The sequence below is a fragment of the Bombina bombina genome, chromosome 3 (genome assembly GCF_027579735.1).
Source record: "Bombina bombina isolate aBomBom1 chromosome 3, aBomBom1.pri, whole genome shotgun sequence".
NCBI lineage: Eukaryota > Metazoa > Chordata > Amphibia > Anura > Bombinatoridae > Bombina > Bombina bombina.
Window position 1 is genome coordinate 1127881273 of NC_069501.1, and position 13686 is coordinate 1127894958.

Consider the following 13686-nt stretch of genomic DNA (forward strand, 5'->3'; position numbering starts at 1 on the left):
ATATCTACATATGCTCAGAGTAACAATGCACTACTGAGAGCTAGCTGGTGATTGGTGGCTACACAGATATGTCTCCTTATTGGCTCATCAGATGTATACACACACCAGATGAATTCTGCTAGATCCTAGTAGTGTATTGCTGCTCTATAGATGACTTTAAAGGGACAGTCTAGTGAAAATTAAACTTTAATGATTCAGATAGGGCATGCAAATTTTAAACAACGTTCCAATTTACGCTTATCATCAAATTTGCTTTGTTCATTTGGTATTCTTTGTTGAAAGCTAAACCTAGGTAGGGTCATATGCTAATTTTTAAGCCCTTGAAGGCATTTTGACAGTTTTTCACAGTTAGACAGCGCTAGTTCACGTGTGCCATATAGATAATACTCTGCTCACTCTTGTGGAGTTATTTATGAGTCAGCACTGATTGGCTAAAATGCAAGTCTGCCAAAAGAACTGAGATAAGGGTTCAGTCTGCAAAAGCTTAGATACAAGGTAATCACAGAGGTAAAAAGTTTATTAGTATAACCGTGTTGGCTGTGCAAAACTGGGAAATGGGTAATAATGGGATTATCTATCTTTTTAAAACAATAACAGTTCTGGAGTAGACTGTCCCTTTAACTATGTGTCGTAGAACCCCTTTTCAACTTTTATGTGCCTTTAATGCTGCAAACATGGCTACAGATGGCAAGAAAGAGAAAAAAATGTCCTAGAGAGCTGTTTATTATTAGTACTGATAGATCTATTAAAGCTTGATTTTCTAACAAGCTGTTAATGCAAAATCAGCCAATACTGCAATGTTCCGTGTAAAACTTAAAAAGAATTCCGATACTATAGAATGAAATAATACTGTAGTGAAATAAATAAGAAAATGAGACAAATTGTACCAGTCTAACTAATTTATTGCTGAGTAATTCCAGTGCTTCTTTTGTAAGGTAACCACGAAAACCATACCTTGTTATTTTTAGCTGCCCAGGCACTATTAGAAAGTACATTTAGTTGGTATTAATAGTTACCCAAATAAAGGGAAATGCCATATTATAGTTTACTGTGTATTCTATAGAAAAACAGATCAAAAATACATTACAAAGCACAATTACACTCATAATAACACCATCTAATAAAAATTATTCAAAAAACGTATTGCACAAAAAGTTATAGGCTCAAATATAGGAGGTCTCAGGTCTTAGAAACAAAAAGGCAGGCAAATGGCTTTAACATATATATACTGCATGTCTAAATATGTTTATGGATGTATGTATATATATATGTGTATGTATGTATATGTTTATGCCTACATATGTATTTATATGTGTATTTATGTATTTACAGACATGCATACACATATCAACACATAGATATATAGAAGTGCAATGAAGCCATTGCAGTTAAGTAGAGGAAAATATGTAAAATCATATTTATGCAATATTCATTAATAAAGTTTTATACGGTGTATTTACTGTAAATATTTAACATTCCAATGTTCTGAACATAGCAGAATATAGTCTATGTTTTTCTAAATAGATATTCCTTTATCTATCTGTATATATCTATACCTATATATAATCATGTGTGTGTGTGTGTGTGTGTGTGTGTATATAGCTATATATTGTAGCAAAATACCATCAGATATATTTAGAAATATGTATTTATGAGTAAATAGAACACATTCTTCTATGTGAAGAACATTAGAATGTGAAATATTCATATTTTCATGTCGGGTTAGCGCACTTGATAATATGCGATTGTGTTTGTGCACGGGTAGGGTGTTAGGTTTTTTTTCCCAATTTTTTTGCTACATTGAGGGAATACACTTTCATGCACACGATATTCTAAGTTCGGCTTTTTACGCGCATCGGGTTAGCGCACAAGCGAAAATAGTTTACTTTCAACTTTTAATACAAACACAACCTGACACTTGCAAAAAGCTTACTTCTATCGCAGTTAATGCTCAAGAGGGAGCGTTAAATAGCGCTCCACTTGTAATCTGGCCCTTATTGTGTAGGCAGATCTTGTTCCTGTATATAGCAGCAGCTAGAAGCTGCATTGCAAGGTTTGCATTTATAATGAATGTCATATAAGTATGGCATTTATTGTATGCACACCTTTTGCAAACTAATCAAGTACACAACAGACTGTATATGTTACTTGCAATTTCCCAGCTATCCATAACTCTGAGACAACGCAAAGGCAAAGCATACTGAACAGAGGCCCTTTAAATAATAAGTGATGACATCACAATTCTGAGACTGCATCCTGTCTCACACGGATGATGCACACCAGTCTGGCCATAAATGGAAGTGCAGGAAATGAGCAGCATCCCCCACAATGCACCATAGTCAGGAAGAGAGGTGAGTAAAATGACTGCCAGCAGCACATGGCAAACAAAACAGGGAAAAAACCCTGACAGTACCCTCCCCTCAATGACCCCTCCCCCGCGGGAGGACAAAAGGCTTATTGGGGAAATGGACATGGAAGGCACGGAGGAGGGCGGGAGCATGAACATCAGAGGAGGGAACCCAAAAACGCTCCTCCAGACCGTAGCCCCTCCAGTAAACCAAATACTGTACACGGCCCCTGGACATACGAGAGTCAATAATGCTGCTGACCTCATACTCCTCATGGTTGTCAACAAAGATAGGATGGGGACGAGGCAACACAGTGGTAAACCGATTACAATCCAATGGTTTCAAGAGGGAGACATGAAAAACATTGGAGATGCACATAGCAGGAGGAAGGTCAAGAGCGTAGGCCACAGGATTAACCTGTCGGAGTAATCGAAAAGGACCAACATAACGGGGAGCCAATTTATTGGAAGGCACACGAATGTTCAAGTTGCGGGAGGAAAGCCAAACTCTCTCACCAACCTGGTAGGAAGGTGTTGGCAGACGCCTACGATCAGCCTGGAACTTTTGGCGCTGCATAGAACGATGAAGGCAATCCTGAATCTGCACCCACGTGGAACTGAGTTGCCGGAGATGCTCCTCCAAAGCCGTAATACCGTGAGACATGATTGAATCGGGCAACAAGGATGGTTGAAACCCATAATTCGCCATGAACGGGGATAACTTGGAGGAAGCATTAATAGCACTATTACAAGCAAACTCTGCCCAAGGTAACAGTTCAGACCAATTATTATGGTGATCTGAGACATAGAAATGGAAGAACTGTTCCAGAACTTGATTAGACTGTTCCGCAGCCCCATTGGATTGAGGGTGATATGCAGAGGAGAAGGAAAGCTGGATCCCCATTTGAGCACAAAAGGAACGCCAAAATCTGGAGACAAACTGGCTACCCCGGTCCGACACTATCTCCTTGGGTAACCCATGTAAACGGAAGACCTCCCGGGCAAGAATTGAAGCAAGCTCCTGAGCGGTAGGCAGCTTCATCAAGGGAATGCAATGTGACATTTTAGAAAAATGGTCAACCACCATAAGGATATCAGTATTGCCATTGGAAACAGGGAGCTTGACAATGAAGTCCATGGAAAGATGTGTCCAAGGATGCTCACCATTAGCAATAGGTTGAAGAAGACCCGCAGTAAGACGTCGAGGAGTCTTATTCTGTTCACAAACTGAGCAGGAGGCAACATACGCAGCAACATCAGAACGAAGACCTGGCCACCAGAATTGTCGAGTGACAGACCAAATCATTTGGTTCTTCCCTGGGTGACCTGCGGCTTTAGGATAGTGGTAAGTGTGCAAAAGTTTAGTATGAAGATTCTCAGGAACAAAACACTTACCACTAGGTTTCTCAGGAGGTGCATTGGTTTGTGCAGCCAGGATCTCCTCCCACAAGGGAGAAGTCAAATTAGTACATATGGTAGCCAAAATATGGTCAGGAGGTATAACAGGAGTAGGTACAGACTCATCCTTGCCACCGGTGATAGGTTTGACCAAGGTAGGAAAGTTTTTAATAAACTTTCTATAGTGGCAACCAAGTTAACACCCTGCATAGGTGGTCGACGGACTTCCTGTTGGATGGAGCTAGCGGAGGCCATGCTAGCACTGTGCTCTGGGGAAAAGAGCTAACCTACACCAAACTCAATTGTCTGGTTTCCTTGGCCCACACTTACAGTGGCCTGGAAGGTGTAGCAATCACTGCTACTCCCTGGGAAGTCCAATTCATGCCTAGAGGCCCTGTCGGCTAGGGCCCCGACAGCAGGCTACGATAGCCAGAAGATGCCAGCCATATCCTGGAAGCAGGGAGGAGCAAGTCACAGCCGTCCCTGACGTCAGAGCTTCACTACGAGTGAGCGTACCTGCCAGAGAGTCGCGAGGAGGCCGGCTGTGGAGACGCCGGAGAAAGGGCAACTATCCACACAGAAGGCGAGTGGAAAAACCGCTCAGAGTGCCACCACAGTTCCCGGTGGATATAGATCTCCAGCAAAGAGTTGAAGTATTCCAACGCCGAGGCTCAAGACCCATGAGTAACAGCTCGGGCTCCCGTGCATGTACTTTTCTCAAGACGAGATATGCTCGGTTGTATGAGAGGGTACGCTGGGGACTGATTATGTCTATAATGCACTAAATAAAACTGAAAGACACTGCCTGCTTGCACTGACAACACTGTGCTTACGGCTTAACCCTAAATTTAATTCTACATAGGAAACTGACTACCCATAACAGAAGGCTCTGCCTGTAAGGATATGATACTAATTCTGATACAGGACAGAAAACTTAACCCACTCGCCCAGGTGCCTATATAGAGCCAGTACAGGTCTAGTGGTAAAAGGCTATAAAGAGGTCAGTATTCTGTGCGGGTATGGGTGGATTATATTTTCCTGCTCAATCTCAGCTGGATACAAAAGGTGCCTAGACCGCAACCTAAATAAAGAGGTTAAAGGAATCGGAGATAGTGGTGAGAAGGGTCATTACAAGCAGGATACGCTGAGAATGGCAGGCACTGGAGATAGCTAGGGACGAAAGCCTCTGTTATAGTTTGAAGAGGAAGAAACAAAAAAGGGGGGCTACTACCCTCTGGCAAAAGTATACCATTTAGCCTAATTGTCTCCTAAGTGCACAAGAATCTCATCACCTTTTGGGAAAAAGTAAAGGGTCCCTATATTAACTTTAAGGACTATCTAATCTCAACTGCAGCCCTGCTGAGTATTGTCCCTACACCGACTTTGAGAACCTGGTCTATCAGGAGATGAAAAATCGGTAAAGTAGTTAGACAGTGTTTTCTCCCTCTACCTGCCGTTTCTCTATTGTGGCAGTAAGAAATGCGAGGTGGATTTATTAAAGGAAGCAAACCCCTGTTTCTGGCCTGAATACAGACTGAGGACTCAGAGTTTTTGCTGGTTTAGCTTGTGTTCTCTCTCTCTCTAAGAATATTATCAGACTGATATACTTCAGGAAAGTTTTCTTCTGTGAAAAGCACACTGGTCTAAAAGAGGCTGCTTCCGGGTGGTAAATCGCCATAGAACAAGCCACTGAGCTGTTGTTCGTTCCTGGTAGAGCGCTTCTCTCTTTGTATGCAAATTATTATGACCCTGGGGAAGTCTCCCTATGGGTGATGGGGGAAACCAGACGTGGACTCCTTGCCCAGTGTGCTTAGAGGAATGTGGCTGCACCTCACTGACGAGGCCCATAGAAGGCCGAAACGATCGTCTGGGGTTGTCATGTTCCTTGTTCAGAGGAGAATTGCCTGGTATTTCGGGGCTGGACTGACCTTATTTGGCGGGATCAGACTGATATACTTCAGGAAAGTTTTCTTCTGTGAAAAGCACACTGGTCTAAAAGAGGCTGCTTCCGGGTGGTAAATCGCCATAGAACAAGCCACTGAGCTGTTGTTCGTTCCTGGTAGAGCGCTTCTCTCTTTGTATGCAAATTATTATGACCCTGGGGAAGTCTCCCTATGGGTGATGGGGGAAACCAGACGTGGACTCCTTGCCCAGTGTGCTTAGAGGAATGTGGCTGCACCTCACTGACGAGGCCCATAGAAGGCCGAAACGATCGTCTGGGGTTGTCATGTTCCTTGTTCAGAGGAGAATTGCCTGGTATTTCGGGGCTGGACTGACCTTATTTGGCGGGATCAGACTGATATACTTCAGGAAAGTTTTCTTCTGTGAAAAGCACACTGGTCTAAAAGAGGCTGCTTCCGGGTGGTAAATCGCCATAGAACAAGCCACTGAGCTGTTGTTCGTTCCTGGTAGAGCGCTTCTCTCTTTGTATGCAAATTATTATGACCCTGGGGAAGTCTCCCTATGGGTGATGGGGGAAACCAGACGTGGACTCCTTGCCCAGTGTGCTTAGAGGAATGTGGCTGCACCTCACTGACGAGGCCCATAGAAGGCCGAAACGATCGTCTGGGGTTGTCATGTTCCTTGTTCAGAGGAGAATTGCCTGGTATTTCGGGGCTGGACTGACCTTATTTGGCGGGATCAGACTGATATACTTCAGGAAAGTTTTCTTCTGTGAAAAGCACACTGGTCTAAAAGAGGCTGCTTCCGGGTGGTAAATCGCCATAGAACAAGCCACTGAGCTGTTGTTCGTTCCTGGTAGAGCGCTTCTCTCTTTGTATGCAAATTATTATGACCCTGGGGAAGTCTCCCTATGGGTGATGGGGGAAACCAGACGTGGACTCCTTGCCCAGTGTGCTTAGAGGAATGTGGCTGCACCTCACTGACGAGGCCCATAGAAGGCCGAAACGATCGTCTGGGGTTGTCATGTTCCTTGTTCAGAGGAGAATTGCCTGGTATTTCGGGGCTGGACTGACCTTATTTGGCGGGATCAGACTGATATACTTCAGGAAAGTTTTCTTCTGTGAAAAGCACACTGGTCTAAAAGAGGCTGCTTCCGGGTGGTAAATCGCCATAGAACAAGCCACTGAGCTGTTGTTCGTTCCTGGTAGAGCGCTTCTCTCTTTGTATGCAAATTATTATGACCCTGGGGAAGTCTCCCTATGGGTGATGGGGGAAACCAGACGTGGACTCCTTGCCCAGTGTGCTTAGAGGAATGTGGCTGCACCTCACTGACGAGGCCCATAGAAGGCCGAAACGATCGTCTGGGGTTGTCATGTTCCTTGTTCAGAGGAGAATTGCCTGGTATTTCGGGGCTGGACTGACCTTATTTGGCAGGATCAGACTGATATACTTCAGGAAAGTTTTCTTCTGTGAAAAGCACACTGGTCTAAAAGAGGCTGCTTCCGGGTGGTAAATCGCCATAGAACAAGCCACTGAGCTGTTGTTCGTTCCTGGTAGAGCGCTTCTCTCTTTGTACTCTAAGAATATTATCTGTTTGCTGTGTAGCCACTAAAATAATATTATAAGGGGAGTCGTAGGTACTATTGCATAAAAGGTATTTTAGTATTTGGTGACCACTTACTAAATTCTGTATTTCAGGTTAATAGGAGCCTAGGATAGCTCTACCCCTGATATTTGTTTTCAGTGTTTAATATAGAAGCACTTAGTTGGGGTCTTGCGCTCCAAAAATTGAGTATGTGATTAGTTAGGGAAGCACTACTGATTTAGAGTATCTTATTAGAATTAGGGTTCTCTTGTGGCCCTTTTCTCGTAGTTATTCAGGTCTATAAAAGTTACCTGCTGTTTAACATAATTCTGAGCATTTGGGTTGCCACACTCTCAACAAAGACTAAATTGCAGGTGGCACTGCATTTAACACGTATACACTAGGATCTTCACTTTTTGATTTTGCACCCATTTCTGCAATGCTATACACATACTCCCCTCCTCCCTTCTTGTTTTTCTCTGAGTCCCTTTTGTTTTTTTTCTTTTTGTTGTTTTTCACTTTACAACACGGCAGATCTTCACTCATTTTGTACTTTTGACACTCATATCATCTCCACTCCTTCCCCCGCTTTTTTTCCTTTTTGCACAACACTCTTTGTGACAAAAGTCTACTCTCTTTATTCCTATGGACAAATACATGTCTCACCTAAGCATAAGGAGGAAAGGCCTAAGCCTAGTGATTTAGAAGTTAGCAATGATTCAAGTGTGAACAATATTGATAATACGGCACTCCTCCATCAGATTGCTGATCTGTTAATGCCTCAGTTTGATGTACTGAAACAGGAAATAACGAGTTTGACAATTGAAGTTAGGCAATTCTCATCTAGAATGTCCGAGTTGGAAACTAGAGTCTCCGATATTGAGGACAGGGTCAACACTCAGTAACAAACAGTTACCGGTCAGGACAAGAGGTTGCTTGCACTACATTCCAGAGTAGAGGAGTTAGAGGATAGATCTCGCCGTAACAATCTCAGAGTCATTGGTCTCCCAGAAAGTGGGGAATTTATCAACCTGTTAAAATTTTCCTCAACCACACTCCCCCGACTAGTAGGCAGCCAGACATAAAATCTGGTAATCCCAGTAGAAAGAGCCCACAGAATTGGTCCTGTCCGGAACAAGTTTGATGGGGTAGCTAAACCCAGACCTGTAATAATTAAATTTTTAAATTTTCAAGACAAATTCCACATATTGAGGCTTTATCGCAAGAACAACGGTATTATGTTGGGCCAAGTGAGGCTTTTATTATTTCAAGACTTTTCGGCAGAGACTCAAGCATATAGATAGATTTAACAGTAAGTCTACGGATAAAAAGATTAGGGAATCCACAATACTTTGTAGGTTCTGTCAGAAGTTGTCTCTCAAGGATATCTGGCGAGCACAGCATCCAGATCAAAGTATTTTAGGTCTTTTTCAAGAATAGACTTCTTTTTAATTTCTAGTGCACTGATGAGGTTAGACATTAAAACTGATATTAAGGAAATTAAGCTAACAGATCATGCAATTATCTCCTTAGAGATAAAATACAAAGATCCTACACAGTGTAATAAAGCGCGTTTTTTTTTTCCCCTCAGTACCTTATTCACAGTACAACATTCAGATCTATAGAGATAAAGCGGAAATATTTTGGGAGACTGCAAAAGCGGTATTAAGAGGAGAAATAAAAGCTTACCTGATTAGGTATAAGGCACTAAGAAAACAGAGGGAAGAACAATTAGCTAATACGGTCAAAAACACATATTCACGTTATATCCAGAATCCATTAATAGCTAACTGGAATAAATATAAGAATGTAAGATCAGAAAGAGATATTTTTTATAAACAAATGATGACCATAGAGGAACATAAGCAAAAAGCTTTCTTCGCTGGAAGTCAGGGTATTTCTGCCAAAATCTTAGCTAAGATTACTAAACTAAGGCAACAGAAAAATTATATATCAGTTATTAATTATCAGAATAAAAAACTTACTAAAATTTCAGAAATAAGACAAACCTTTCTCGATTGCTTCCAAAACGTTTATTCTCCTAGTCCAGTGGACAAAACTAATAAAAAGAAGTTCTTGCAAAAAGTTAAATTACCACAGATTCTAAGCCAGGATCTACAAATGCTTAACAAACCTATCTCAATGAAAGAGATATCTGTGGCGATAAATAATCTTAAACCAGGTAAAACACCATGTCCTGACGCTCTCCCAGCTGAATTTTACAAACTTTTACAAGAACAACTGCTCTCTCCTCTTTGTGATCTATTCAATGACTACTTCGTCAGCAATAAGACAAAATCCCCCCTGTTTGCAGCCTCAAATGTGGTCCTGATTATGAAAAAAGGGAAAAGACCCTGAATTACCAACATCATATAGACCTATATCCCTCCTAAATCAGGACTACAAATTGATGACAGCTATTATCTCTAACAGACTTTAAAGATGTTTAGATTATATTATACACCCTGACCAAGTCGGGTTTATGACAGCAAGAAACCCAGTTAAAATTATATGAAAAGTGCAGCTGGTATTAGATCTGTTTGCGAATAAAACATTAAGAAAATCGCATTTGAAACCAGACCTAGCAAATCTTACGGTCGATGCCGAGAAGGCATTTGACTCGATTGGGTGGGATCACCTATTTACTTCGCTGGAAGGATTTGGGATGAGAGGGCATTTTCAGCAGTTTGTATGAATGCTATATCAGAATCCTATTTCAGCAATTATAGTGAATGGAGATACATCAGACAGATTCCCCTTGAAGAGAGGTACGCGGCAGGGATGTCCGTTGTCTCCATTATTATTCAACCTCTCTTTGGAACCCTTGGCAATTTATCTGAGACAGGAGCTGAAGGGGATAAGAATAGGTGGTCAAGAATTTGTCCTCTCTCTTTTCGCAGATGACCTTCTTCTCTTCTTAAGTAATACAACACAATCTATACCGCAGGTCCTAGATATATTTAGGCTCCTTGGTTCCTTTTCTGGTTATAAGACCTATAACAAAAAATCTGAGTTACTATGGATATACAAACCAAGACATGAGTTGTTGCATCCCTTCCGCGAAACTAAGCATATACAATATCTGGGTTTAACACTAAGTAATGACCCGCGACAATGGTATGAGCTTAATTTTCCCAAATGTATTTCGGATATACAAGACAAAATGAAAATTTGGTCCAACCTCCCACTGAGTATCTCTGCTAGAATCATGTTTATTAAGGCAATTCTGTTCCCCGAACTTTTATATTTTCTCCAAAATTTTCCATTACTATTATACAACAAGTATATCTCACGATTATAGAGGAGTTTTAACAACTTTATATGACAAGACAAGAAGCCACGTATAGCTCTGTTTTCTTTAACACTCCCAAAAGCCTGCGGAGGTCTTGCATGCCCAAATATTAGATTCTACAATTACGCGGCTCTATGTAAGTTTGTGATTGATTGGATCACTGAGAAAGAACAGGTTACTCAACTCAGATAAGAATCACACTTAATAGCCCCATTTAGTTTGAAAGCTGTATTGCACTATCCAGTGGCTAAAATGCCTCCTAGCATAACACAGTTTGTTACTATTAAAGACATTATAGGTGCTTGGCAGAAGATCTGCATAGGAACTAAAAACAATTTTCGTAAATCTGAATTTCTTCCTATATTGGGCAATCCAAGTTTTCCCCCAGGTTTGACATCATCAGTCTTTTCGGTGTGGCACAAGAAGGTCTCTATTCTCTAGGTCAGGTTTGCCAGGAGAAGAAGCTGGTAGTAAAAACTTTTGATGAGCTAAGAGACAAATACAATCTACCAAAAACATCGTTCTATGCCTACCTACAAATTCGTCACTGGATAGGGATCCTAAGGGCAGAAACAGGGCTGGAATTAGATATGGGGAACCTAGGCAAAATAATTAGATTGTATTGTGAAGGGATTAACAATATTGCACAGACATACAAATTGCTAATAAATTATCATTGGGGAATTCATATCAATACACTAGTGACGAAATGGAAGAAAGTAGAATAGGAGGGGATTACTAAGAGCATGAGCTTAGCCACTAAGGCTACAGTCTCAGTCAGTTGGCGTAAATCGCATATCAAATTACTTAATATGGCGTACCTCTCTCCAGCCAGATTAGCTAAATGGGATGGGGGGGGTAGGAAAATGTCCTAAATGTAGTCAGGAAATGGCAGATCAAATACACTGTATATGGGCATGTCTTAAAGTTGCACAATTCTGGAAAAAAGTAAATTTCTGGTGTAATAAGGTGATGGGAATACAGATTAAAATTACATTAATTGAAATTCTTTTCTTCTTCAAATATGATATGGCAAAAGCCAATCTCAAATTTTTTAATGCAATGATATAAGTAGGAAGAAATGTGATATTTACGAACTGGAAAGGTAAAACAAATCTCAGGTTTTCAGAATTTCTGGAGAAAGTCCAGTACCAGATAATATTAGAACAGTACAATATGAAAAACTATAGAAATAGGCAATTACAGTGATTCTTTACTAAGTGGAAGTTGATGATCTTGTCTCTTCCTGCAATAGTACAACTACAAATTGCCTCCCCTTTTAAGAATTCAGAGTGGTTTATACAACAGGTAGAAAGAGGACAGCTCTCAAGAACATGGCTACCGGAACATGATGGGCAGTGAGGGAGAGGCTCTTTTCCCTCTTTTTGTCTGTTTCTGTTCCTGTGCTTTCCCTGTTTCTTTTCCCTTACCTTTCCCCTCTCCTCCCTTCCCCCCCCCCCTTTTTTTTCTCCCCCTTCCTGGTGAGCTAGTGTTGAATCTAACTAGCTAACCTAAATCGCATTGGGTGGGCCACTGGCTCTATTCCAAGGTCTCTAGACTATAGGAGTCAGGGATTTGGCCTAGCGGACACCAATCTAGAACGAATTTTAATTTTAATTTTGTGGATGTATTCTGTTCTTTTTTGTTTTGCTGAATAATTTGAAGTTCCAACAAATTGTAAAGCAGAAATATTTAGCGAATTAGTAATAAGGTCCTCCCGCAAGGGTAAAAATTAGATCGTAACAATTATTAGATATGGATAAGGACTGGGAGGCCTGGTTCATGACATGAATGTTTGTTTGAAGGCCTTTTGTTTTTTGTGATCTTTCTGTATATTGATGTTATATCTTAAGAAAAGTGTATAAAAATATAATTAAAAAAAAAAAAACTTTCTATAGTAATTGGCGAACCCCAAAAAATGTTGAATAGACCGAAGAGCAACTGGGCAAGGCCACTGCAGAACTGCAGATAACTTGTCAGGATCCATGGAGAACCCTGCAATGGAGATAACATAACCTAGGAAGGTTACTTGAGTCTGATGGAACTCACATTTCTTGAGTTTACAAAACAGGCCGTTCTCACGTAGTCTCTGAAGAACCCGTGTAACATCAGAACGATGAGCCTCAAGTGTGGGTGAGTGTATGAGGGCGTCGTCTAAGTACACCACAACACACTGTTGCAACATATCTCGTAGGACATCAATAATAAATTCCTGAAAAACAGCAGGAGCATTACATAGGCCAAATTGCATTACAAGATACTCATAATGCCCGCTCCTGGTGTTAAATGCTGTTTTCCATTCGTGGCCCTCCTTAATCCTAACTAGATTGTACGCTCCTCTCAAATCAAGTTTATTAAAGACCGTAGCTCCCTTGAGGCGGTTAAAGAGTTCCATAATGAGCGGAATAGGGTAAGCATTCTTAATGGTAAGACAATTAAGACCCCTATAATCGATGCATGGTCTTAACTTGCCACCCTTTTTCTTCACAAAGAAGAAGCCAGCCCCTGCAGGAGAGCAGGATTTGCGGATGATCCCCCGCGACAGAGCATCGGCAACATACTCCTCCATAGCACAATTCTCTGCAACAGACAGAGGGTACACCCGGCCCTGAGGAGGAATGGCTCCAGGTTGCAGGTCTATGGCACAATCGTAAAACCGGTGAGGAGGCAACGTACCGGCACGCACCTTGTCAAAAACGTCTAGGAACTCTTGGTACTCCTCTGCCAATTGAGATACCGAAGAAGTGCACAAGACTTTAACTGGTTTCTGAAGACAAGTGGAAATACATTGCGGGGACCGCGACAAAATTTCGGACCTGTGCCAGTCGAGACTGGGATTGTGCTTTTGGAGCCAGGGATAACCCAGAACAACTGGAAAATGAGGAGAGTTTATCACCTGGAACCAGAGGGTTTCAAAATGGAGAGCCCCAACAGCCATGGACAATGGAGTAGTTTCGTGAGTAACGAGTGGGGCCTGCCATCAATGGCCTCAATAGCAAGTGGAACGGACCGAGGCAAAACAGGAATGGAGTGCTTTGATACAAAAGCACTGTCAATGAAATTGCCCGCAGCACCAGAGTCAACAAGAGCCTGAGTGACTATGGAGGAGTCCACCCAGGAAAGGACAACCGTGACCAAAGGTTTCTCCTTAAACGGTTCCGG

At 41.7% G+C, this 13686-nt stretch overlaps 1 protein-coding gene across 1 annotated transcript in view; it reads left to right on the forward strand.

Annotated features, from left to right (window-relative positions):
• Nucleotides 1-13686, forward strand: part of ATP8A2 (ATPase phospholipid transporting 8A2) — a 1256305-nt gene that overhangs the window by 179762 nt on the left and 1062857 nt on the right. The gene's annotated exons all lie outside the window — the stretch shown is intronic.